The sequence below is a fragment of the Scyliorhinus torazame genome, chromosome 13 (assembly GCF_047496885.1).
Source record: "Scyliorhinus torazame isolate Kashiwa2021f chromosome 13, sScyTor2.1, whole genome shotgun sequence".
NCBI classification, from domain to species: Eukaryota; Metazoa; Chordata; class Chondrichthyes; order Carcharhiniformes; family Scyliorhinidae; genus Scyliorhinus; species Scyliorhinus torazame.
The window spans coordinates 62,955,805-62,979,276 of NC_092719.1; the positions used below are offsets into that span (position 1 = coordinate 62,955,805).

Genomic DNA, 23,472 nt, shown 5'->3' on the forward strand with positions numbered 1-23,472 from the left:
TATTTTTAAAACAAAACAATGTTTATTCTATGAACCCAGTCACCATTTTATAAACACACAGTAAACATCTTATCAACTATGAACACACGCAACCCCACAGATATAATACTCTATAGGTCACCCTTAATACCTTTCCGAGCAACATCCATAAGTTAAACCCTTTTTAACAAAGACAGCAGGTTTACATTCTCTACAGAAACAGGTATTACTTTGAAATCATCAAGTGAGCTGAATACATTCTTTAGCTTGTAGAGCGAGAGATCAATACACACATCTGCTTGCTTTGAATACAGCACTCCAACTGAAAGCAAAATGAAACACAGAGCCACAAAGCAGCTTTTCAGCTCAAAACGAAAGAAAAAGACAGAAAGTCAGCCCAACTCCACCCACACACTGACATCACGGCAGCTATTTGAAAACACCCATTTCTTAAAGGTCCATCCACATGACACTTGTGTAGTGCAAATATTACTTTCCACGTGTCAGTCCAAGCCTGGATATTGTCCAGGTCTTGCTGTACTTGAACATGAATTGCTTCAGCACCTGAGGAACTGTGAATGGTGCTGAACAGTGTGTAATAATTTACTTCTGACCTTATGATGAAAGGAAGATCATTGAAGCAGTTGAAGATGATTGGACATAAGATACTATCCTGAAGAAATAATAAGCACTGATCTTATTGACCTACAAACTTTTTAAAAAATGAATGCCCAGCAGTTAAATCCCTTGGCAGCTTTGCCAGTTCCATGCCTTTTGACAGTTCCCATGAGTTTTGACAGTTGTTTGACAAATTTGACAGCTCTTTTAAAAAAATATTTTTATTAAGGCATTTATAAATATATACATTAAACACAATCCAAAACCAAGAAAAAGAGAACAAACAGAAAATCACATAGCCAATAAATAACACCCCACCACCCCACCCTCCTTGCTGTTACCCTGCACCCATGCTGCTTTCCCTGTTTTTACCCCCAATAACCCCCCCTCCCCACTGCTGATGCGTAACTACCCTTGAAGAATTCAATAAACGGCTTCCATCTCCAGACGAACTCCCTCCCCCTCTCAAGGTAAATTTAATCTTTTCTCGCTTCAGGAATTCCACAAGGTTGTTGTTCAGCAGCCCCGAGTCCCTCCATTCCAGCAAGATCAAATCGCCACTTCTGGACTCGTGACAACTTTATCTTCAGTATCTCAGACACAATGTCAGCAAACCCCTGCCACAATCCCTCCAATTCCGGACAAGCCCAGAACATGTGGACATGGTTTGCAGGCCCCCCCCCACCCCAGCACGCACTGCCCACACCTATCCTCTACCCCCTCAAAAAACCTGCTCGTTCTGGCCACCGACAGCTGTGCCCTGTGGACTACTTTAAATTGAATGAGGCTAAGCCTTGCACATGAAGAAGATGCGTTTACTCTCCTCAGAGTCTCCTCCCATAACCCAGCCTCTATCTCCCCCCCCAAAACTTTTTCTCCCACTTCTGATTATCCTCTCCTATTGGGGCACCCGTCCAGTTCATCAATTCCTTATAAATCTCCGACATCCTTATCTTCGCCAAATCCTGTTTCGGCACCACCTTGTTATGCAGCCCCTGGGGCGGCAGGTCGGGAAAGGACAAAACCTGCTTCCCAACATAATCCCATGCCTGTAAGTACCGGATCCCATTCCCGCTGGGCAGCTCATACTGCTCTTCCAGTACCTATCGGCTCGGAAAACTGTCCCCCACAAATAGGTCCCCAAACAGTTCGATCTCTGCCCGCTGCCACCCCTCAATCCCCCATCTAGTCCCCCCCCGGGGCAAACTTGTGATTCCCACAAATCGGTGCCCAAACCAAGGCACCTTCCAACCCCAGGTGCTGCCGTCACTGTTCCCACACCCTTAGGGCTGCTACCACCAACGGGCTTGTGGAGTATCTCGCCGGCGAGAATGGCAGAAGCACCATCAACAGTACCCCTAAGCTCGTGCCCTTGCAAGAAAATGCCTCCATCCGCTCCCACTCTGACCCCTCCCCCACTACCCACTTCCTGACCACGGCATTATTGCTGCCCAGTAATAGTTCATTAAATTTGGCAGGGCCAGTCTCCTCCCCCCCCCCTCCCCCCAATGTCCCCGCAGAATGTCCAGCAGAACCTTCTTTACCCGGAGGGATTTCCCTGCCCAAACAAACCCCAAAATCAGGGCGTTAACTTTCCTCTAAAAAAGGCCCTTGGGACAAAAATCCGGAGGTTCTGAAAAAAGATTCGGAAGTTTGGGAGCACCACTATTTTCACAGTTTGCACCTGCCCAGCAAGCGACAGTGGGAGCACATCCCACCTCTTAAAATCCCCCTTCATCTGCACAACCATTCACACCAGGTTCAATTTGTGCAAATGTTCCCATCCCCACGCCACCTGAATGCCGAAGTATCTAAAGTTTGTTCCCATCACTTTAAACGGCAGCTCGCCCAACCTTCCTCCCCTCCACCCCACTGTCCCCTTGCTTGAATCGGGAAAACCTCACTCTTCCCCATGTTTAATTTATACCCCAAAATATAATGGAGGCCGAACCCCTCCAAGATGTTCATAATCTCCTTAATGCCTCCCAACGGGCCCAAAATATAAAGTAGCAAATTGTCTGCATATAACAAAACTCAATGCTCCACCCCCCCCCCCCCCCCCCCCCCCGCCCGCCCCTGCACTATCCCTTTCCAACTCATTGATGCTCTAACCACCATTGCCAATGGCTCTTATCGCCAGGGCAAAAAGCAACGAGGAGAGTGGGCATCCCTGCCTTGTCCCAAGATGTAATCCAAAATACCTCAAGCTCACCTGATTCGTCCTTACCCTTGCTACCGGTTCCCTATATAGCAATCGGACCCAATCCACAAACCCCTGCCCAAACCCGAAAGAACCCAGAAATTCTCATAAATATTCCCATTCTACCTGATCAAAGGCTTTCTTCACATCCAGAGCAACCGCCAGCTCCACCTCCTGTCCCACCGGGGGCATCATAATCACATTTAATAAGCGCCTGATGTGCACCGACAAATGCCTCCCATTTATTAATCTCGCCTGGTCCTCCCCTATACCCCGGTACACAGTCCTCGATCCGTGAGGCCAAGATCTTTGCCAGCAGTTTGGCATCCACCTTCAGCAGCGAAATCGGGTGATAAGACCCGGGTCCTTATCCTACTTCAGAATTGATGATATCGAGGCCTGCGATAATGTAGGGAGAAGTTCTCCCTTCTCCCTTGCTTCATTATATGCTCTTACCAGCAGGGGACCCAGGTCCCCTGAATATTTCTCCGAAAATTCCACCGGGAACCCATCCGGACCCGGGGCCTTCCCTACCTGCATCGCCCCCATACCCTCCAGCACCTCCACCAGTCCAGTGGGTGCCCCCAGCCCCTCTACCAAATCCTCCTCCACTTTGGGGAATTCCATCCCATCCAAAAAATGCCGCATTCCCTCTCCCCCCACCCGGGGCTCCGATTCATATAACCTCCTATAAAATTCCACAATACGCCCCATTCAACCCCACTGGGTCCAGGATCATCCTTCCCCTCCGACCCTCCGATTTCTGATCTCCCTCGTCGCCTCCTGTTTCCTCATAATAATAATAATCGCTTATTGTCACAAGTAGGCTTCAATGAAGTTACTGTGAAAAGCCCCTAGTTGCTACATTCCGGCACCTGTTTGTGGAGGCCGGTACAGGAATTGAACCCGCGCTGCTGGCTTGTTCTACTTTATGAGCCAGCTATTTAGCCCAGTGTGCTAAACCAGCCCCTAAGTTGGTGAGCTAACATCTTGCTCGCCTTCTCCCCATATTCATACACTGCTGCCCTGGCACCCCGCAGCTGCCCCACTGACTTCCCCATGGACATCAACCTGAACTCCACCTGGAGCTTCTGCCGGTCCTTCACGAAGCCTGCCTCCATGTTTCTCCTATCTACCTGCACGATCTCCTCCACCAGCGTTGCCATCTGCCCGTTTCGTCCTGTCCCTCTGCGCCCAAATTGATATAAACTCCCCACTGACCACTGTCTTAAGCGCCACCCATAACGTGGCAGCCGATACCTCACCCGTGTCATTCAGCTCGACATACCCCCGAATGGCAGCCCTTACCCGCTCGCTCTCCTCATCATCTGCTAACAACCCCATGTCTAATCTCCAGTCCGGGCGTGCCCATTCCCCTGGTCCACTTGCAAGTTCACCCAGTGCGGCGCATGGTCAGAAACCATAATCACCAAGTACCCCGAGTCGATCACCCCCGCCAGCAGAGTCTTATCCACCACAAAGTAATTGACCCACAAGTACACCCTGTGCACATGGGCCTTGTGCACATGGGAGAAGTACGAAAATTCCTTTGCCCTCGGCCTCCCAAACCTCTATGATTCCACCCGCCCTGTGCGCTCCATGAACCCCTTTAGCTGTTTCCCCACTGCCAACACCCTCCCCAATCACGGACACGACCGGTCCAATCTCGGCTTGATGACCGTATTAAACTCCCCCCCCCCTCCCCCCCCGTCCCCATAATAAACTGGTGCGAGTCCAGGTCCGGATTCCTCCCCAACACCCGCCTCATGAATTTGACATCATCCCAATTCGGGGCATAAACATTCACCAAGACCACTGGCATCCCCTCCAATTTCCCACTCACCATCACGAACCTTCCTCCCCGGATCTGCCCCTATGTTCCCCACCTCAAACACTACTCGTTTATTTATTAACACTGCCACTGCCCGCACCTTCAAATCCAACCCCGAATGAAAAGCCGACCAACCCACCCCTTCCTCATCCTAATCTGATCCCCAATCATCAAATGCATTTCTTGTAGAAATGTCACATCAGCCTTTAAACTCCTCAGATGTGCGAACATGCATGACCGTTTTGAGGTAGTCACCACTGTTTGTATAATACGTGTATTAGAGGTAATACGGTAAGGCTCCTGTACTACAGGTACGGGGGTAGATCCCTGCCTGCTGGCTCCGCCCAGTAGGCAGAGTATAAATGTGTGTGCTCACCGAGCTGCTACCATTTCGGTAGCAGCTGCAGGAGGCAACACATCTCTGCTTAATAAAGCCTTGATTACTCTCTACTCTCGTCTCGTCGTAATTGATAGTGCATCACGTTTGACTGGCCCATTCAACCCCCTCACATTCCATGTGACCAGCCTGGTCGGCCGGCACCCCGCCCTCCTCCCCTGCCGATCAACCATACCCTTTCTTGGGCCAGCCCCCGGCTCGTGTCCCACAGCCCGCCAGGCCGCCCTTGGATGGTCATCGTCACCAACTCCTTCCTTATTGCACTTCACGTGCTTCACCCCCTCAGCAGCCCCCCCACTCCCCTGAACAAATCGACAATCCGATCCCCCCCCAAACTCTAAACACCTGATCGTGCCCCCACTGCACACCCATGAACTAGCTCACCCACGTAGCCTTGCAGCCCAGCCTAGGATGCCAAACATCCTACCCACCACTGACTCCCCTCCCCCCGCTTGCAATCCACCATGGTGCAAACAACAGTAACACAGTAAAGAAGAAAAAAAAGGTGCCCTTACCCTCCACCGTCCGCCGGCCTGCCACCAAAGCACCCCATGAAAACACTCAACAGCCTCTTAGAGAAGACAAGTCCTCCCCTGGCCATCATCCAAAACAAAAGAACCCAGCACAATACAACAAATGAGGAGCAGGGAGACCCGACACCACCTCACATTTCCTCCAAAGTTCAATATCCTCCCTCTCCTGCCAGTTCATTGTCTCCCAAAAACTCCATTGCCTCCTCCGGTGTTCCAAAGTAGTATTCGCGGCCATTGCGGGTCACCAAAGGCGGGTCGGTTCGGGTACACCATTCCGAACCTCACCCCCTTCTTTAAGAGGGCAGCCTTGACCTGGTTGAATCCGGCTCTCCTCTTTGCCAGTTCCACGCCCAAGTCCTGATATACCCCAAGCTCATTCCAGGTACATTTCCTTGTCTGCCTGGCCCACCGCAAGGTCCTCTCTTTGTCCAGAAACCGGTATAGCCTCACCACCATCACCCTCGCCGGCTCATTCGCCTGCGGCTTCCCCATAAGCACCCAATGCACCTGATAGGCCTCCAAGGGCAGGTCAAAGGCTCCCTCCCCCATTAGCTTCTCCAACATCTTGGCCACATAAGAGCATGCGTCCGATCCCTCTATTGCCACCGGTATCCCCACTATCCTCAGATTCTGCCTCCGTGAGCGGTTCTCCAAATCCTCCACTTTCTCCTTCTGAGTCTTTGTCAGCATTCCAAATTTGGCCGCCAATGAGGTAAGCTGCTCCTTGTGCTCCCCGACCGCCTCCTGCACATTCTGAATCGCCTGGCTCTGGGAGTCCAGCTTCAGCTCCACACGGTCAATCCCCACTTTCAGCAGGTCAACCACCTTCGCCAGGTCCTCCTGAGCCTCCTTCCTCTGGTGGCCAAACTTTTCGTCAAGAAAGTCCACCTACTGCCCCGTCAATCATTGGGTTGGTAGGGCTGACTCTTTATCCTCCACCACCTTCCTCTGCGTCGCACGAAGAGTTTATAGCTCCTGCAGTCCTTTCTTCTAGACCCACTTCTGGTCCGTGGATCCATCCAGCGACCTCACCAGTTGAGTATAGCTTTCCTCCACCACCCCTGCACCTATTTCCTCCAACACATCCACCCGGCAATTGGGGAAAAGGACCAAGAAAACTGCCTCGAGCGGGAGCTGCCAAATGTGCGACCACTCACACCATGGCCGCCACCGGAAGTCAACAGCTTGACAGTTCTTTAACAGAAATGACAGTTTCAAAATGTTTCTGCACTTTTTACTCTCAATCATGCTTACTTTAAACAAATGTCTCCCAAAGAGTTTCTTACCACTCCCAGAGGTGTCCTTGGACCATATTCAAAGGGATACATTGGCCGGGATTCTCCAATCTCGCGGCCAAGTCCTGACGCCGGCGTGAAAATAGGCGTGAACCACTCCGGCGTCAATGGTCCTCAATTGTCCGCTTCCTAGGGGGCTAGGTCGGCGCCGGAGTGGTCCCCACAGCTCTAGCCGGCGCGGCGTGGGCAGCGTGATTACGGGCATGCGCGTGGGTTCCCATCTCAGCACCGTCCGCCGGGCAATATGGTGGGGCCCGGCGCGGAGGAACATAGGTCACCACAGAATCAGCCCACCCGCCGATCGGTGGGCCCCGATCGCGGACCAGAGCACCGTGGAGGCCCCCCCCGGGTCGGATACCCCCAGCACCGCGCCCCCCCCCCCCCCCCCCCCCCCCCAACCAGGACAGTCCCCAGAGACACATCTTCCAGGTCCCGCTGTGTGGGACCATGCTTAACCCACGCCGGTGGGACTTGGCCGAACTCGGCGGGCACTCGGCCCGGAGAATCGCCGGGGTGGGCCGCTTTCAACGGCCCCCAACCGGCACGGTGGCGATCCCGTGGGCACCCAAAATTCTGCGCCAGAGAATCGTCGAGCTGGCGTCAGGGCAGCGCGATTCTTGCGCCCCTCCCCCGGGGATTCTCCGACCCGGCGCGGGGTTGGAGAATCCCGGCCATTATCTCTTCAAAGGTTAGCCGAATGCAGCTCAGCTCTTACCTATTCTTATCTGTACAGGCCAGGTTTTATACTTTTGGGTGACGAAAATGCCCTCTCAGTGGAGTCAGCCGATGATTTAAATAGCTGCCTCCGTAAACCATGCATGTGCAAATCCCAGCCTGACTCCAGTCGTACCCCTGCGAATATCGGAAATGTCCTGTTTGGGGGCAGGCCTTAGGATTTTTGGATATTTCTGCTATTTTTGCCATGACAGAGACCCTCTCCGTTGTGACAAAACACTGGGCCTAATTGTTCCCAATCCTGAGCTCTCTTAGATATGCCAGCTATTTTCTAATAGCCATATTCGTTATTTATTTCTGATCTTTTTGTTCATACATCCTATTTTTCCTCTTCCAAAAATATAAACTGACCTGAGCGTGGGCTCAGTAAAAGCATTTATAGATTTCTCTGAGTCTTTACCCAGCCCTCTCTATAACTAAATTTCTGTAATTAAATGCCTGTAATTATGATGGAATTCTTTTGTCATGAAAATAAGCATCACTATTTCAGTATAATTATGTTTAAATTTCATAATGAGATATTTATATTTATAATTGCGTGCAATTGCACTGAGAGACTGGCCTTGATTTTCCTCTAATTTGTTGATTTCCAGGCAGCAGCAGGGGTGAAAGGTCAGGAGGCCTGTTATTGTGGGATAGATGTTAGAGGGGGAGAACTGGTGTGGATGCGAGGGTTGGGGTGGTCCCAAGACGTGCAGGTTAATTCTTGTCCAAACAGGTAAAGCCATGTGAATGGGCAGAGAATGTCTGATGGAGTTTTTGGCCTCATCTTCCTCCAGGCACACCAGGCAGGCACCAATTTGGGGTATATCCAGAAAAAACGCTGGTGACAGCTCTTAAGCCTGGACCTTCTCAGATCAAGGAATCTTAAGAGTTAGAGGCAGCAAGCCATGGAGGCCAAAACATCAAGGTCACCATTATAAGCATTTTTGTCTGCTGTAAACAGACATTTAAATACATTTTTGCTTTTGTTCTCTTGCTTGACAATATTGGAAGGCCAAATCTAATAACCACATGAGAAGGTATCCTGAATGTTATGTTCGGGGAGCGCCCAAATCTGGCGCAGGCAGGAGCGGATCTACAGCTCACTCCCACCCGAGATCGCATTGTTAACGCAATATTACGCTGGCTGACCAATTAACGGGCGCCCAGCGTGATTTGCATTCTGTGAAAGGCTGAGCACTGCTGCAAAAGGCGGGAGGAGGGCAGGGACCAGAAAAGGGGAATGCTCGAGCTGACATTTCCAATGTGCTCCCTCAGGGGGACAGCCCCTGCGGAGCTGTCTCAGGCAGCTGGTAACTTGAAAAAAATAAATATCAGTAGAAAAACTGTGCCACAAGTGCCTGGACAGCACAATTATACGCAGGCTTCAGTCCCCAGACACGTGTTAATTTTATTTGAGCCCAGACTTTCATCCCGCCCTGGATTGAGGTTGCAGTTAAAATGTAAAGACCGCCTTGTCAATCGTCCCGCCGGTCAAATGTAAAGGCAGACAGGCAACATAAAATTCCAGTCCATTGCCGTTTAATTAATTAAAATTGGCTTCTTGATTGTCAGCGGGCACGTGCCCGACTTCTTCTCCCACGATTTTCCACATTTTTGGATTGAGCACGAGCCCGCCTGAGCAACGTACAATCCTGGTCCTGGAGTAGGAGGAACACCTGCTGCGGGATTCTCCGGTCCGCCAGCTGTGTGTTCCTTGGCGGTGCGTCCTTACCGTCCACGGGATTCGCCGTCCGGCCTTCTGACAATGGCATTTCCATTGTGGGCACCTCACGCTGCCAGGAAACCCGCGGGCGTGGGTGGGCTATCGGCAGAATGGAAAATCCCGCTGACGGAGAATCCCCTTTTGCAACACCTTAAAGAAGGAGAAAGTGCAGCCATGCTGCAATGTTGCCCTCACACACAGTCTATATAGGTGTTGTGCTTTCTGTTGGCTGAAGGCAGGTTTATCAGTATAGATGATGGGCTGAATCCTCCGCTTCTCCAGTCGCGTGTTTCTCGGCAGCGCGCCCTCACACGATAGCGGGATTCTCCATTCCTGCACCTGGCCAATTGGATTTCCTATTGTAGCCACCCCACACCACCATAAAACCCGTGGGCAGAGGTGCGCTGCCGACGGAACGGAGAATCCCACCGGTGGAGAATTCACCCCTTCCATCTTTAGTCGTGTATACTTTGTTGGAATACAGAAATGGCCGCCGGAGTTATTCCTGACGTTTTCTCAGAGATTCTGAATCCCAGAGGCCACCTGGCTTCTTTTACCTCCCCTTCCTCTTCCCCCACTATTGGTAGGTGCCAGTCCCTGCCAAGAGGTGGTGCTATAATTGGAGTGTTTTGGGTCTTCTGAAATTTGCCTGACCCTGAAAATGTGAGTGGGTTGAGTTCAGGACAAAGAATGCAAAATGCTCCTTATCAGATTTGTGTGGAGAGAGAGGGTGGAAGAGAAAATCAGGCGAGTAGCTTGATGGCCCAAAAGTCTACAGCCCCCTTTAAGAGCCACAAACACTATGTGGCTCAACATGTTTTCAGGATGTTATAAATTGCAGAACTGTGCTTGTTTACATGTATAAATGAACTGAAATTCCTTCTCTGGGTTGCTGCAATAATATTAGTGCTGTAACCTGCTGCTGTGAGGGAATAGTTAAGACCCTTATTGGACTGACAATCGAAGTTAAACTAAAATCATTCACTACAAAGTGCAGCAGGACACCGTTTAAATGTAATTCAACATTGAATGTCTTTTGCCTTGAAAATCACCACTTGGTGTTTCTCATTCTGATCCAATATATTCCCACCTTCACCTGTCACCAACATCAGGACTCTGGGAATAAATGGACAAGGCATGCAGGAATCTCATTATACAGGTGCCGTAGTATAATGGCTATGTCACTGGCTGCAGAAGACTGGACCAATAATCTAGAGAACGTGAGTTCAAATCCCACAAGTCAGTTTGAGAATTTGAATTGTTTTGAAAATATGGAAATAACAGGCAGGTATCCGCAAAAATGACCATTCAAATCTCAGATTGTCATAGAAACCCAACTAGTTCATTAAAGTTCTTTAGCAAACCATACATGATAATATTTATTCAGTGTATTTTATATGTGACTATCGTCCAATAACTCTTGACTGTCCGTTAACTTGACCAACCAAACTCCTGAGTACAGAATTCATCCCCCTTTCTCAGGCCAACTAGGAATGGGCAAAGATTGCCAGTTTTCCAGCACCACCCGTATCCCATGAATGAGTGAAAGAAATGTCTTACTTTGGAACATTGTTGGATGGCAAAAACATCTGGCGCATCTGCTTCTGTGTGTGCTACATGATGTTGCTGGCATTCAGAATAGCTACTACTTTTTCCCCAAGCACTCTGCTTTCCTCTGTCTGGGGAGGGTACCTTGGGTTGCTAAACCACCTTTGTTGCACCTCTTGCAGCTGTAAAGGTCAGATCAAATTAAACTCATTCTGCAACCCTTCGAATTGCCTGCCATTCAAATGTTTTTGCTGCAAACTGCATTGTGTATAATGTTCTTTAGGAGTAAAATGGGAGACTGGTGTTAATTTAAAACCTGTGGATACTTAGCTTGTTGGCAGGCACAGAAAACTTTTGTCTTCTTGCAGTTATTGTTTGTTTTCATTGCAAATGCTGCGTTGTTGCAAAGCTTTTAATATTACTGTTATACATTTACACAATCATTTGAAATAGTCTTACAATTGTAACATTGACCATCAGCTGCTAAAATAAACCACTAGGACATAATTTAACAAAACAGCATTTATACACCCTTTGCGGGGGGACTGGTCATTTTTGCCCCCATTTTTGACAGGAGATATAGCAGAGGGGGGGGAGTCCCAAAATGGCTTTCACGCTGATGGGACTCCCCCTTCCATTGTCACCATCTTCCCCCATGTCAGTGACCTAATGAGGATCCTGCCATGCAATCATGAGATCCCCATTATAATACACTTAAATCACCAAGTACCCCGAGTCGATCACCCCCGCCAGCAGAGTCTTATCCACCACAAAGTAATTGACCCACAAGTACACCCTGTGCACATGGGCCCTGTGCACATGGGAGAAGTACGAAAATTCCTTTGCCCTCGGCCTCCCAAACCTCTATGGTTCCACCTGCCCTGTGCGCTCCATGAACCCCTTTAGCTGTTTCCCCACTGCCAACACCCTCCCCAATCACGGACACGGCCGGTCCAATCTCGGCTTGATGACCGTATTAAACCCCCCCCGTCCCCATAATAAACTGGTGCGAGTCCAGGTCCGGATTCCTCCCCAACACCCGCCTCATGAATTTGACATCATCCCAATTTGGGGCATAAACATTCACCAAGACCACTGGCATCCCCTCCAATTTCCCACTCACCATCACGAACCTTCCTCCCCGGATCTGCCCCTATGTTCCCCACCTCAAACACTACTCGTTTATTTATTAACACTGCCACTGCCCGCAGCTTCAAATCCAACCCCGAATGAAAAGCCGACCAACCCACCCCTTCCTCATCCTAATCTGATCCCCAATCATCAAATGCATTTCTTGTAGAAATGTCACATCAGCCTTTAAACTCCTCAGATGTGCGAACATGCATGACCGTTTTGAGGTAGTCACCACTGTTTGTATAATACGTGTATTAGAGGTAATATGGTAAGGCTCCTGTACTACAGGTACGGGGGTAGATCCCTGCCTGCTGGCTCCGCCCAGTAGGCAGAGTATAACTGTGTGTGCTCACCGAGCTGCTACCATTTCGGTAGCAGCTGCAGGAGGCAACACATCTGTGCTTAAGAAAGCCTTGATTACTCTCTACTCTCGTCTCGTCGTAATTGATAGTGCATCACGTTTGACTGGCCCATTCAGCCCCCTCACATTCCATGTGACCAGCCTGGTCGGCGGGCACCCCGCCCTCCTCCCCTGCCGATCAACCATACCCTTTCTTGGGCCAGCCCCCGGCTCGTGTCCCACAGCCCGCCAGGCCGCCCTTGGATGGTCATCGTCACCAACTCCTTCCTTATTGCACTTCACGTGCTTCACCCCCTCAGCAGCCCCCCCCACTCCCCTGAACAAATCGACAATCCGATCCCCCCCCAAACTCTAAACACCTGATCGTGCCCCCACTGCACACCCATGAACTAGCTCACCCACGTAGCCTTGCAGCCCAGCCTAGGATGCCAAACATCCTACCCACCACTGACTCCCCTCCCCCCGCTTGCAATCCACCATGGTGCAAACAACAGTAACACAGTAAAGAAGAAAAAAAAGGTGCCCTTACCCTCCACCGTCCGCCGGCCTGCCACCAAAGCACCCCATGAAAACACTCAACAGCCTCTTAGAGAAGACAAGTCCTCCCCTGGCCATCATCCAAAACAAAAGAACCCAGCACAATACAACAAATGAGGAGCAGGGAGACCCGACACCACCTCACATTTCCTCCAAAGTTCAATATCCTCCCTCTCCTGCCAGTTCATTGTCTCCCAAAAACTCCATTGCCTCCTCCGGTGTTCCAAAGTAGTATTCGCGGCCATTGCGGGTCACCAAAGGCGGGTCGGTTCAGGTACACCATCCCGAACCTCACCCCCTTCTTTAAGAGGGCAGCCTTGACCTGGTTGAATCCGGCTCTCCTCTTTGCCAGTTCCACGCCCAAGTCCTGATATACCCCAAGCTCATTCCAGGTACATTTCATTGTCTGCCTGGCCCACCGCAAGGTCCTCTCTTTGTCCAGAAACCTGTATAGCCTCACCACCATCACCCTCGCCGGCTCATTCGCCTGCGGCTTCCCCATAAGCACCCAATGCACCTGATAGGCCTCCAAGGGCAGGTCAAAGGCTCCCTCCCCCATTAGCTTCTCCAACATCTTGGCCACATAAGAGCATGCGTCCGATCCCTCTATTGCCACCGGTATCCCCACTATCCTCAGATTCTGCCTCCGTGAGCGGTTCTCCATAGTCTATATAGGTGTTGTGCTTTCTGTTGGCTGAAGGCAGGTTTATCAGTATAGATGATGGGCTGAATCCTCCGCTTCTCCAGCCGCGTGTTTCTCGGCAGCGCGCCCTCACACGATAGCGGGATTCTCCATTCCTGCACCTGGCCAATTGGATTTCCTATTGTAGCCACCCCACACCACCATAAAACCCGTGGGCAGAGGTGCGCTGCCGACGGAACGGAGAATCCCACCGGTGGAGAATTCACCCCTTCCATCTTTAGTCGTGTATACTTTGTTGGAATACAGAAATGGCCGCCGGAGTTATTCCTGACGTTTTCTCAGAGATTCTGAATCCCAGAGGCCACCTGGCTTCTTTTACCTCCCCTTCCTCTTCCCCCACTATTGGTAGGTGCCAGTCCCTGCCAAGAGGTGGTGCTATAATTGGAGTGTTTTGGGTCTTCTGAAATTTGCCTGACCCTGAAAATGTGAGTGGGTTGAGTTCAGGACAAAGAATGCAAAATGCTCCTTATCAGATTTGTGTGGAGAGGGAAGGTGGAAGAGAAAATCAGGCGAGTAGCTTGACGGCCCAAAAGTCTACAGCCCCCTTTAAGAGCCACAAACACTATGTGGCTCAACATGTTTTCAGGATGTTATAAATTGCAGAAATATGCTTGTTTACATGTATAAATGAACTGAAATTCCTTCTCTGGGTTGCTGCAATAATATTAGTGCTGTAACCTGCTGCTGTGAGGGAATAGTTAAGACCCTTATTGGACTGACAATCGAAGTTAAACTAAAATCATTCACTACAAAGTGCAGCAGGACACTGTTTAAATGTAATTCAACATTGAATGTCTTTTGCCTTGAAAATCACCACTTGGTGTTCCTCATTCTGATCCAATATATTCCCACCTTCACCTGTCACCAACATCAGGACTCTGGGAATAAATGGACAAGGCATGCAGGAATCTCATTATACAGGTGCCGTAGTATAATGGCTATGTCACTGGCTGCAGAAGACTGGACCAATAATCTAGAGAACGTGAGTTCAAATCCCACAAGTCAGTTTGAGAATTTGAATTGTTTTGAAAATATGGAAATAACAGGCAGGTATCCGCAAAAATGACCATTCAAATCTCAGATTGTCATAGAAACCCAACTAGTTCATTAAAGTTCTTTAGCAAACCATACATGATAATATTTATTCAGTGTATTTTATATGTGACTATCGTCCAATAACTCTTGACTGTCCGTTAACTTGACCAACCAAACTCCTGAGTACAGAATTCATCCCCCTTTCTCAGGCCAACTAGGAATGGGCAAAGATTGCCAGTTTTCCAGCACCACCCGTATCCCATGAATGAGTGAAAGAAATGTCTTACTTTGGAACATTGTTGGATGGCAAAAACATCTGGCGCATCTGCTTCTGTGTGTGCTACATGATGTTGCTGGCATTCAGAATAGCTACTACTTTTTCCCCAAGCACTCTGCTTTCCTCTGCCTGGGGAGGGTACCTTGGGTTGCTAAACCACCTTTGTTGCACCTCTTGCAGCTGTAAAGATCAGATCAAATTAAACTCATTCTGCAACCCTTCGAATTGCCTGCCATTCAAATGTTTTTGCTGCAAACTGCATTGTGTATAATGTTCTTTAGGAGTAAAATGGGAGACTGGTGTTAATTTAAAACCTGTGGATACTCAGCTTGTTGGCAGGCACAGAAAACTTTTGTCTTCTTGCAGTTATTGTTTGTTTTCATTGCAAATGCTGCGTTGTTGCAAAGCTTTTAATATTACTGTTGTACATTTACACAATCATTTGAAATAGTCTTACAATTGTAACATTGACCATCAGCTGCTAAAACAAACCACTAGGACATAATTTAACAAAACAGCATTTATACACCCTTTGCGGGGGGGGGTCATTTTTGCCCCCATTTTTGACAGGAGATATAGCAGAGGGGTGGAGAATAGAGGGGGGGGAGTCCCAAAATGGCTTTCACGCTGGTGGGACTCCCCCTTCCATTGTCACCATCTCCCCCCATGTCAGTGACCTAATGAGGATCCTGCCATGCAATCATGAGATCTCCATTATAATACACTTAAATCTAATTAGCAGGCTTCCCCATTGTATCACCCACGATGTAAGAAAGCCCCCCCACCCACCCTGGTTGCGTGATGCTACATCAGCGGGGTTTACAGCAGGTTTAAAAAAATGGAAAAGTGGCAAACAGGACCTGCCAGAGGCACACAGGCAAGTACAACCCCCAAGGTGGAAGAGGGTCATACTCGGGCTGTACTCTGGCAATGTCTGGGCACTGTCCCCTTTAAATAGGGCACCCCGATCTTTGCTGGGGCGGGCTTGCCTGCATGATGTTGTGGGACCGCCTCCTGGATTTTCTTTCCTCCCAAGTGTTGAAAATTTGGCGGGAAAAGCTGGCAGCACAGATGGCAGGCTACATGTGCTTTTCTCACCTGGGATGAGACTTTGAGAAAAAAAAAGATAAGACTTCGCCCTTTATGATTGTACAAATTTTCGTTCTTTTTGTACTCGCATTTCCCATTTCTCCACGTTCTCTTTCATTTAGTTAGAATTTCCCCACTCTTCTAACTAACATGCTCAATTATCCCTTCCATCCTTTTCCTAAGTTTAAAATAATTTTTCTCTTCTGCTTTCGATTCCAATGTCCATTTTCGAAAGATAGAGCAGCAATTTCCTTTAAAGAAACATCTTTTGTTTCACTAAAAAGTATTTTTCACCCAATCGAGTAAGCAATGTCATGAGGATTAGAGGAACAAAGGGACATGACTGAAAAAGGCCACATTGGAGCAATTTTGACAGCCCAATGCATTGGAAACCTAGCACCCTCGCATTGTAACACGCCAACACATCTTTCACCGGGTAAGTATCCACCTCTCTCTTCATACTGCCCTTATAATCAACCTTCATCTGCTTTCCTTAGAAATCCAGCTCTCTCACTAAAGTGTTTAACCTAAACTATCTTTCAGCCCCCCTCTTCTACATTTGAGCCTATTTGGTAAAATATATCGGCTCAGAAATTTTGTGGGTCTGTGGCTAGTCTCCCACTGTAACTTTGCCCGAAGACTGGCAGAAATCCCAGAGAAAGTGAGTTTACTTTGATATGTGTTTATCAATACCCTTTTTGATCTTGAATATCTTTCCCTGTGGATCTCTTCCTCCATTGTAAACATTCCCAGCTTCAACTTCCTCTCATAACTCAACCTAATCCCCAGTTATCAGTTTGGTTTCCCTTTGCTGCACCCTCTCCAATAACTGGATGCCTTTCTCATGTTACAGTGACAAGAATTATACACAGCATTCCAACTAGAGCCACACTAGCACTCTGTGCAAACTCAGAATCATTGAGTGCTGAGGTTTCTATTCCATTCCTATGGCTATAGGACCTGAGGTCTTATTTGCTCACTTTATTATGCCTAACCCCCTTGTCTTGATACTTCAGACCTACACACCAATACACCTAGGGCGCGATTCTCCACTCCCACGCGGTTGGGAGAATTGCCTGGGCCGCCAAAATTCCCCGGGACGCCGGTCCGGCGCCCTCCCGCGATTCTCCCAAGCGGCGGGAATGGCCCGGTCGAGTTTCGCAGGCCGGAGAATTGCCGGAGACACCGAAAATGGCGATTCTCCGGCACCCCCGCTATTCTGAGGCCCGGATGGGCCGAGCGGCCAGGCCAAAATGGCGGGTTCCCCCCGGCGTCGTCCACACCTGGTCGCTGCAGTCGTGAGCGGTGCGTGAACGCTGGGGGGGTGGCCTGCGGGGGGGCGAGGGGGGATCCTGCACCGGGGGGGTACCTCAGATATGGGGTGGCCCGCGATCGTTGCCCACCGATCGTCGGGCCGTCCTCTCTGAAGGAGGACCTCCTTCCTTCCGCGGCCCCGCAAGATCCGTCCGCCATCTTCTTGCGGGGCGGACTTAGAGAGGACGGCAACCACGCATGCGCAGGTTGCCGCCGGCCAACCCGCGCATGCGCGGATGACGCCCGTTATGCAGCGCCGGCCTCGTCATCTATGCGGCGCCGCTTTTACGCGGGCGACAAGGCCTGGCGCGTGTAGATGACGTGGCCCCAATCCTGGCCCATTGTCAGGGCCTGAATCGGTCGGGACCGGGGCCGTTTCGCGCCGTCGTGAACCTCAACGGCGTTCACGACGGCGGGGCCACTTCGGCGCGGGAGTGGAGAATCCCGCCCCTAATCTGTGCGTGTCATGTACTGAGGCATTATCATGGGCAAGTCACAGATGCCACCTGGTGAATTTTTGTTGCACTTTTCAGCGACCAAACCCAAAAGGGGTCATCATGCTTGTATGGAGAGCCAGTGCAAACATGATGGGCCAAACGGCCTTCCTCTGCATCATAAGAGTTTTGTAATTATGCAATTCTGAAAGGCCTCAGTGAGTTCACCAAAGTCCAGCAGCACTGTCAGTCAGTGAACTTCTGTATCTGGTACAAGCTTACATAATGGAGGGTATCCAAAGCAGCAAATGCATTTCCAGAGGTTTACCATTACATGCCATGTACAAATATCACAATTTCAAATTTATTGATAGCTTTGTTCAGTGTAACCCAAAGCTTGGTTGTTTAAGGCAAAAAATGGGGCTTTCCCCAGAGGGTTAGTGCTTGGGTAGTTCTTGTAGGCAAGTAATGTTTCTAAGGTAATTAGGCTAATTATCATTATTGCTGGAAGTTTCTCTAGATTGGCAGCTGCATAGCTCCTCCGCTTGGGGTCGGGGTGGTGGGTGGGGCCAGGTGAATGGGTGTTAGTGGGAGAGGTCAAATTATCCAAACATCAGCGAAGCCAGCAGATGACTTGCTTTCTTTCTCTTTGTATATTTTGTTTTTTTATGATCATACAGTTTTGCTTTGGTGTGTTGCACAAAATGTGATGCGTGTAGAATGACAGATCCTCTCGCCGTTCTTCTAAATATAAAAGTGAATGTTTCTATTTCAGGTTGAATCAGTGTCACTCAAATAGCTTCTATCCAATCATTAACTCTGTTGACAGGTTTATGATCCTGAGATTTATTGGATGGAAATGTCTCTATGTGTTACATTTATGCCAAGGGCAAAGTCATAGTGGGTACACATAGGAGAATTCCTAGCCATATATGTGCAATGAAACTGATAATTCAGTATAAATCTACTCCTACAGATTATGAGTTTTATTCTTCAATTATATGGAAATACTTGGGACAACATGTGCAGAAATCTTTTCATGACATTATACAAGGAAAGAAGCAAACAAGCAAGAGGTCAGTGGGCTCAGAAAATTGCTGGAAGCACAGAGCAAATGTATCAGATTCTGTAAAAAGAGAAGTTTCCCTAGAAGGCATATTCCAAAAATGTTAACCTGTCTTTTCTCTTTATGGAGGATAATGAATCTGTTAGGTGTTTATAGGTTTTGGGGGTTTGATTTCTGATTTCAGCACTCACAATTTTGCATTGCACTCGAACTAATTTTCACACCACAGAACAAGACAGAGACAGGTGTCGTTCAGGAATGGTGTAGCTGTGGCCTTGCACTCGGATGGCAGTTCATGATGCAGATCATGGAATCAAGCCATCCCATCAATTCAAACGTGTCTGACAAAAACTACTTATCGAATATAGATCAGCAAATGTTCTTTTCTTGATATATTTTCAAATGATTCTGAATGATGTATCTATAACTGACTTTGTGCCAATTGATAGTCAAGCTGAAACCTTTATGTGTACCAAAGTCTACCTGGTAACAATTCACCAGGTAAAAGTGAAAGGCTATGGGCTGAATTCTCCGCCGTCGGGATTCTCCATTTTGCCGGCAGCCCAGGGGTTTCCCAATGGCATGGGGTTGCCCCACAACGGGAAACCCCAATGACCAGCCAGTGAAATGGAGAATCCCAAAGTCACCAGTAATCTGGTGTGGCGGGACGGAGAAACCTACCCTATATTTTAAGTATCAAGTTTATATTAGGAGTTAGCATTGGAAAGATGCCTTTGTTGTTTTGATATTTTGTGGAGAATAATAAAGCTTGACCCAGGAACTTATTTAGCACCAGAGAGCAGCACAAACAGGCGTCAAGTCTGGCACGAGGCTTACTGGAAAATGGGCTTCGGGCCTCACTTTCGTGAGCTTCCTCGTGAGCTGTGGTCACCAGTTTGGAACCTGGAAGCAACTTACTGGTCAGGATTTCATAGAATTCCTACAGTGCAGAAGGAGGCCATTCAGCATATCGAGTCTGCACTGACCCTCTGAAAGAACTCCCTACCTAGGCCCACTCCCCCATCGTATTCCCGAAACCCCATAACCCCCCCCCCCGCCCAACCTGCACCTGAAGAAAGCCCACGCAGACATGAGGAGAAAATGCAGACTCCATAAGGCCGGAACTGAACCCGGGTCCCTGGCACTGCGAAGCAGCAGTAATAACCACTGTGCCACATTGCCACCACTTCAGGAAAAGCTTCAGAGAAGAGGGTGGGGAAAGGGAAAGTAGGAGAATTCCATTCTTTCTAAAAAAAATTAAATGACCTTTGTGAAGTTGATTGATATTGATGCTTTGTGTACGATCCCATCAGTACAAAGAATGGACATAAACACCTGAAGGTCAAATGTTCCACTTTATTTAACTCAATTGACTAAAAAGTACGGTATAAATACAAGCCTTTCTTTCTATCTGAATATAATCTAAGAAGTTATTTTCCAACTTCACACTTCTTGAACGGTCTCATCCGCTGAAAGCATGGGCTGAAAATGTATTACTCCAGAACAAAACGTTCAACTTTCAATTTTATTTTGAAGTTGCACGAGTTCTCAAAACATACTTGTTTCTACTTGTGATTCATGCTAATGAATCAATTTTTGGAGGCGCAGGCGCTCTCCACATTTTGGATACTTTTTTGGCAAAAACAGAAGTGGAAACATATGGCCCTTTGATTTCAGCCACAGAAACAAAATCTGAATTAATTGCACACAGAACTGTGTATAAAATACACTACCGTATTAAAGCACATTTGTTAAACGATAATAATTTACAAACGTCCTGTACGATACAGAATGTATTGGTGGCCCTACTCCTTTATGTCCATCCTATTTAGCATCTGCGGAGCCATAAGCCACCATGAGCTGGGTATTCAAATCAGAGTCAGTAACCTAACATCCAAATTAATTCAACGTTCTGACCCCACACCTCAGTTACATCGTTCCTGTGACGTTATTTTTAAATTCAAATATCTCGATTGGCAAGTAGGCGAGCTCACAGACCATTTAGTTGTGCTGAGCACCTCCAGGAGGCAGGGGATGCCTGCCTTTTTTAACATGTTTTTATTGAGTTTTTGGTGCTGTATTTATACAAAACAAGGAGAAATATGGGCAAACAGTAGGAGACAAAAATAAAAAGTAAAACTAAAACTATTTACAGATCAGTCCATTTCAACTATTTCCATACATCATGGGATTTTGGTTCAGGTTGTTGTCCCTGCCCCCCTCCCCCTTGTTTCTCATGCTCCTTTTGCTGGGCATGGTTGGGTTCCATGTTTCCCTGCCCCCCACCCCCTTCCTTGCTGTGTCATGGCTACCCTGTTCTGTTCTTTGGCTTCTTAGTTGTTGGTCTTGGAACAACCAAGTGAATGGCTCCCATGTCTTGCTGAAGCCTTCCTCTGAGCCTTGGATGGTAAATTTCATTTTCTCCATTTGCAGAAATTCCGATAGGTCGGACAGCCAGCCTGCAGCTTTGGGTAGTGCTGCTGACCGCCAGCCGAGCAGGATTCGCCAGCGGGCGATTAGGGAGGCAAAGGCAAGGGCGTCGTTCCTCCCTCCCCGTAAATAAAGAGATCTGGCTGCTCTGATACCTGAAGACTACCACTCTTGGACACCCTTATCCCCACCATCTCAGGCATTACCTTGAAGAAGCCTGTCCAAAACCCAGCAAGTCTGGGGCAAGACCAGAACATGTGGGCATAGTTGGCCGGGCCGCCTTGACACCGTTTGCATTTATCCTCCACCTTCCTCCTTGGAAGTGGCTAGGACGACCATGGACAAGGTTCCACAATGATTTTGCGGATCCTTTTTTGGGAATGATATTTCTAATCGTTGTAGATGCCTATTCAAAGTGATTGGATGTCCAACTTATGCATTTGATGACTGTGGCAGCCATTGTTGACAAGCTACGCCAAATTTCTGATATGCACGGCCTACCAGAGGTGATCATCTTAGGCAACAGGCACCGCTTTCATTGCTGAAGTGTTTCACCTCTTCATTAAGTCCAATGGGGTCCAGCATGGAAGGTTGGCCCACTACCACCCTGCTTAAAATGGGATGGCTGAAACAGCGGTCCAAACTTTTAAAGCGTTAATGAAAAAAACAGTTTAACCGGCCACTGTGGCTTCATTTAGCAGACGCCTAGTTCTTGTACAGTATGACCTTGCATACCATCATTGGGGTTACCCCGGCTGAGTTGCTAATGGGCAGGTGCTCCAGGACCCAACTTGACTTATTTTTCCAAATTTGTCTGGGAGGGTGGAGGCTAAGCAAGCTGCACAGAAAGGCTATCATGTTCCAGCAAAGGGGGGCAGACATGTTGTTTGAAACAGAAGGTTTAGTTTATGTGCAGAACTTTGGAGATGACCCAGCGTGGATACCAGAGAGGGTTGTTGCCAGGACTGGACCAGTCTCTTATGTCATCGGCCTTGAGGGCCGTGAAGTAAGAAAACATATCGTCCCCGCAACTGGGAGTGTGGACCCAGTCCAGGTTATTCGTATACTACTCGCAGAGTCAGTGGTGTTAGAACCAAGATCATCTCCATGGGAAGTATGTGTGGTCACAGAAGAATTTGAAGAGGTAGTCAATACTACCCTTCTTTGGAATCTACAAATTTGGCGGCTTCTCCTGTGGACTTGGATGCTTCAAGTTTGGAGACACCGATTGCCAAGTTGAGAAGCTCGCAAGAGTTAGAGGGTCACCTGATAGACTTACCTTCTGAACTTGTTTGATCTTCCTTACTGTAACTCTCACTGACTGTTATATCACGATGCGCCCAGCGCCGATCCAGGCACACCAGGATCATCGCGGGAGAGGCCCAAATTGGGCAATGAACTGGGCGTAAAACTTTGAGCGAGTCACCAGACCCGCGGCACCCAGCTCATTTAAATAAGCGTGACCTATTAGAGGCAGGAATCTCTTGGTGCCCGGAAGTCATTGGCCGCATTGGCAAGGCCTCACCCAGGCTTCGATTCATACTGGTCTCCTCAAGCGGAGACGAGGCATGATGGCCACTCCTTGGAGTTTTAGAGGCCATTAGAGCCGCTGGGTGTTTGAGGAGAGGGCAGGGCAGTACTCTGGCACTCCCCCTGGCACCTAGGCACCCTGGCAATGCCAACCTGATACTTCCTGGGTTACACGGCTGGGTGTTAGGCTGGCAATGCCAGGGTGCCCATAAGCCAGGTTGGCATGGCCAGGGGTCAGGCCTTGTGGGGCCATGCCCATGAAAAGTGGGGATGAAGGGGTTCTGAAGGGTGGGGGTTGAAGGGGAGTATGAAGGGGCTTAATAAAGTTTGGGGGAGTGAAGGGGGGCCCTCAAAGGGGCGGTGGGGGCCTGAAATTGGGGGGCCCATTAGCGGCCCCAAAGCGGGTGAGCTGACTTGAGGGGGGGGGTAATGCCTATGTCTGTGGTGGGTGGCATTGTCCATGGGTGGTGGCCTCAAGCTCATTTAGAGGGGGCAGCATGTTGGTGCAGTGGTTAGCATTGCTGCCTCACGCGCCGAGGTCCCAGGTTCGATCCCGGCTCTGGGTCACTGTCCATGTGGAGTTTGCACATTCTCCACGTGTTTGCATGGGTTTTACCCCCACAACCCGTAGGGTAGGTGGAGTGGTCACACTATATTGCCCCTTAATTGGAAAAAATTAATTGGGTACTCTAAATTTATAAAAACAAAAGCTCACTGA

The 23,472-nt window shown here is 48.8% G+C and overlaps 1 protein-coding gene across 1 annotated transcript in view; it reads left to right on the plus strand.

The window, feature by feature from the left end:
• LOC140388067 (potassium voltage-gated channel subfamily A member 1-like) overlaps positions 1-23,472 on the plus strand; it is a 305,257-nt gene that overhangs the window by 12,144 nt on the left and 269,641 nt on the right. The gene's annotated exons all lie outside the window — the stretch shown is intronic.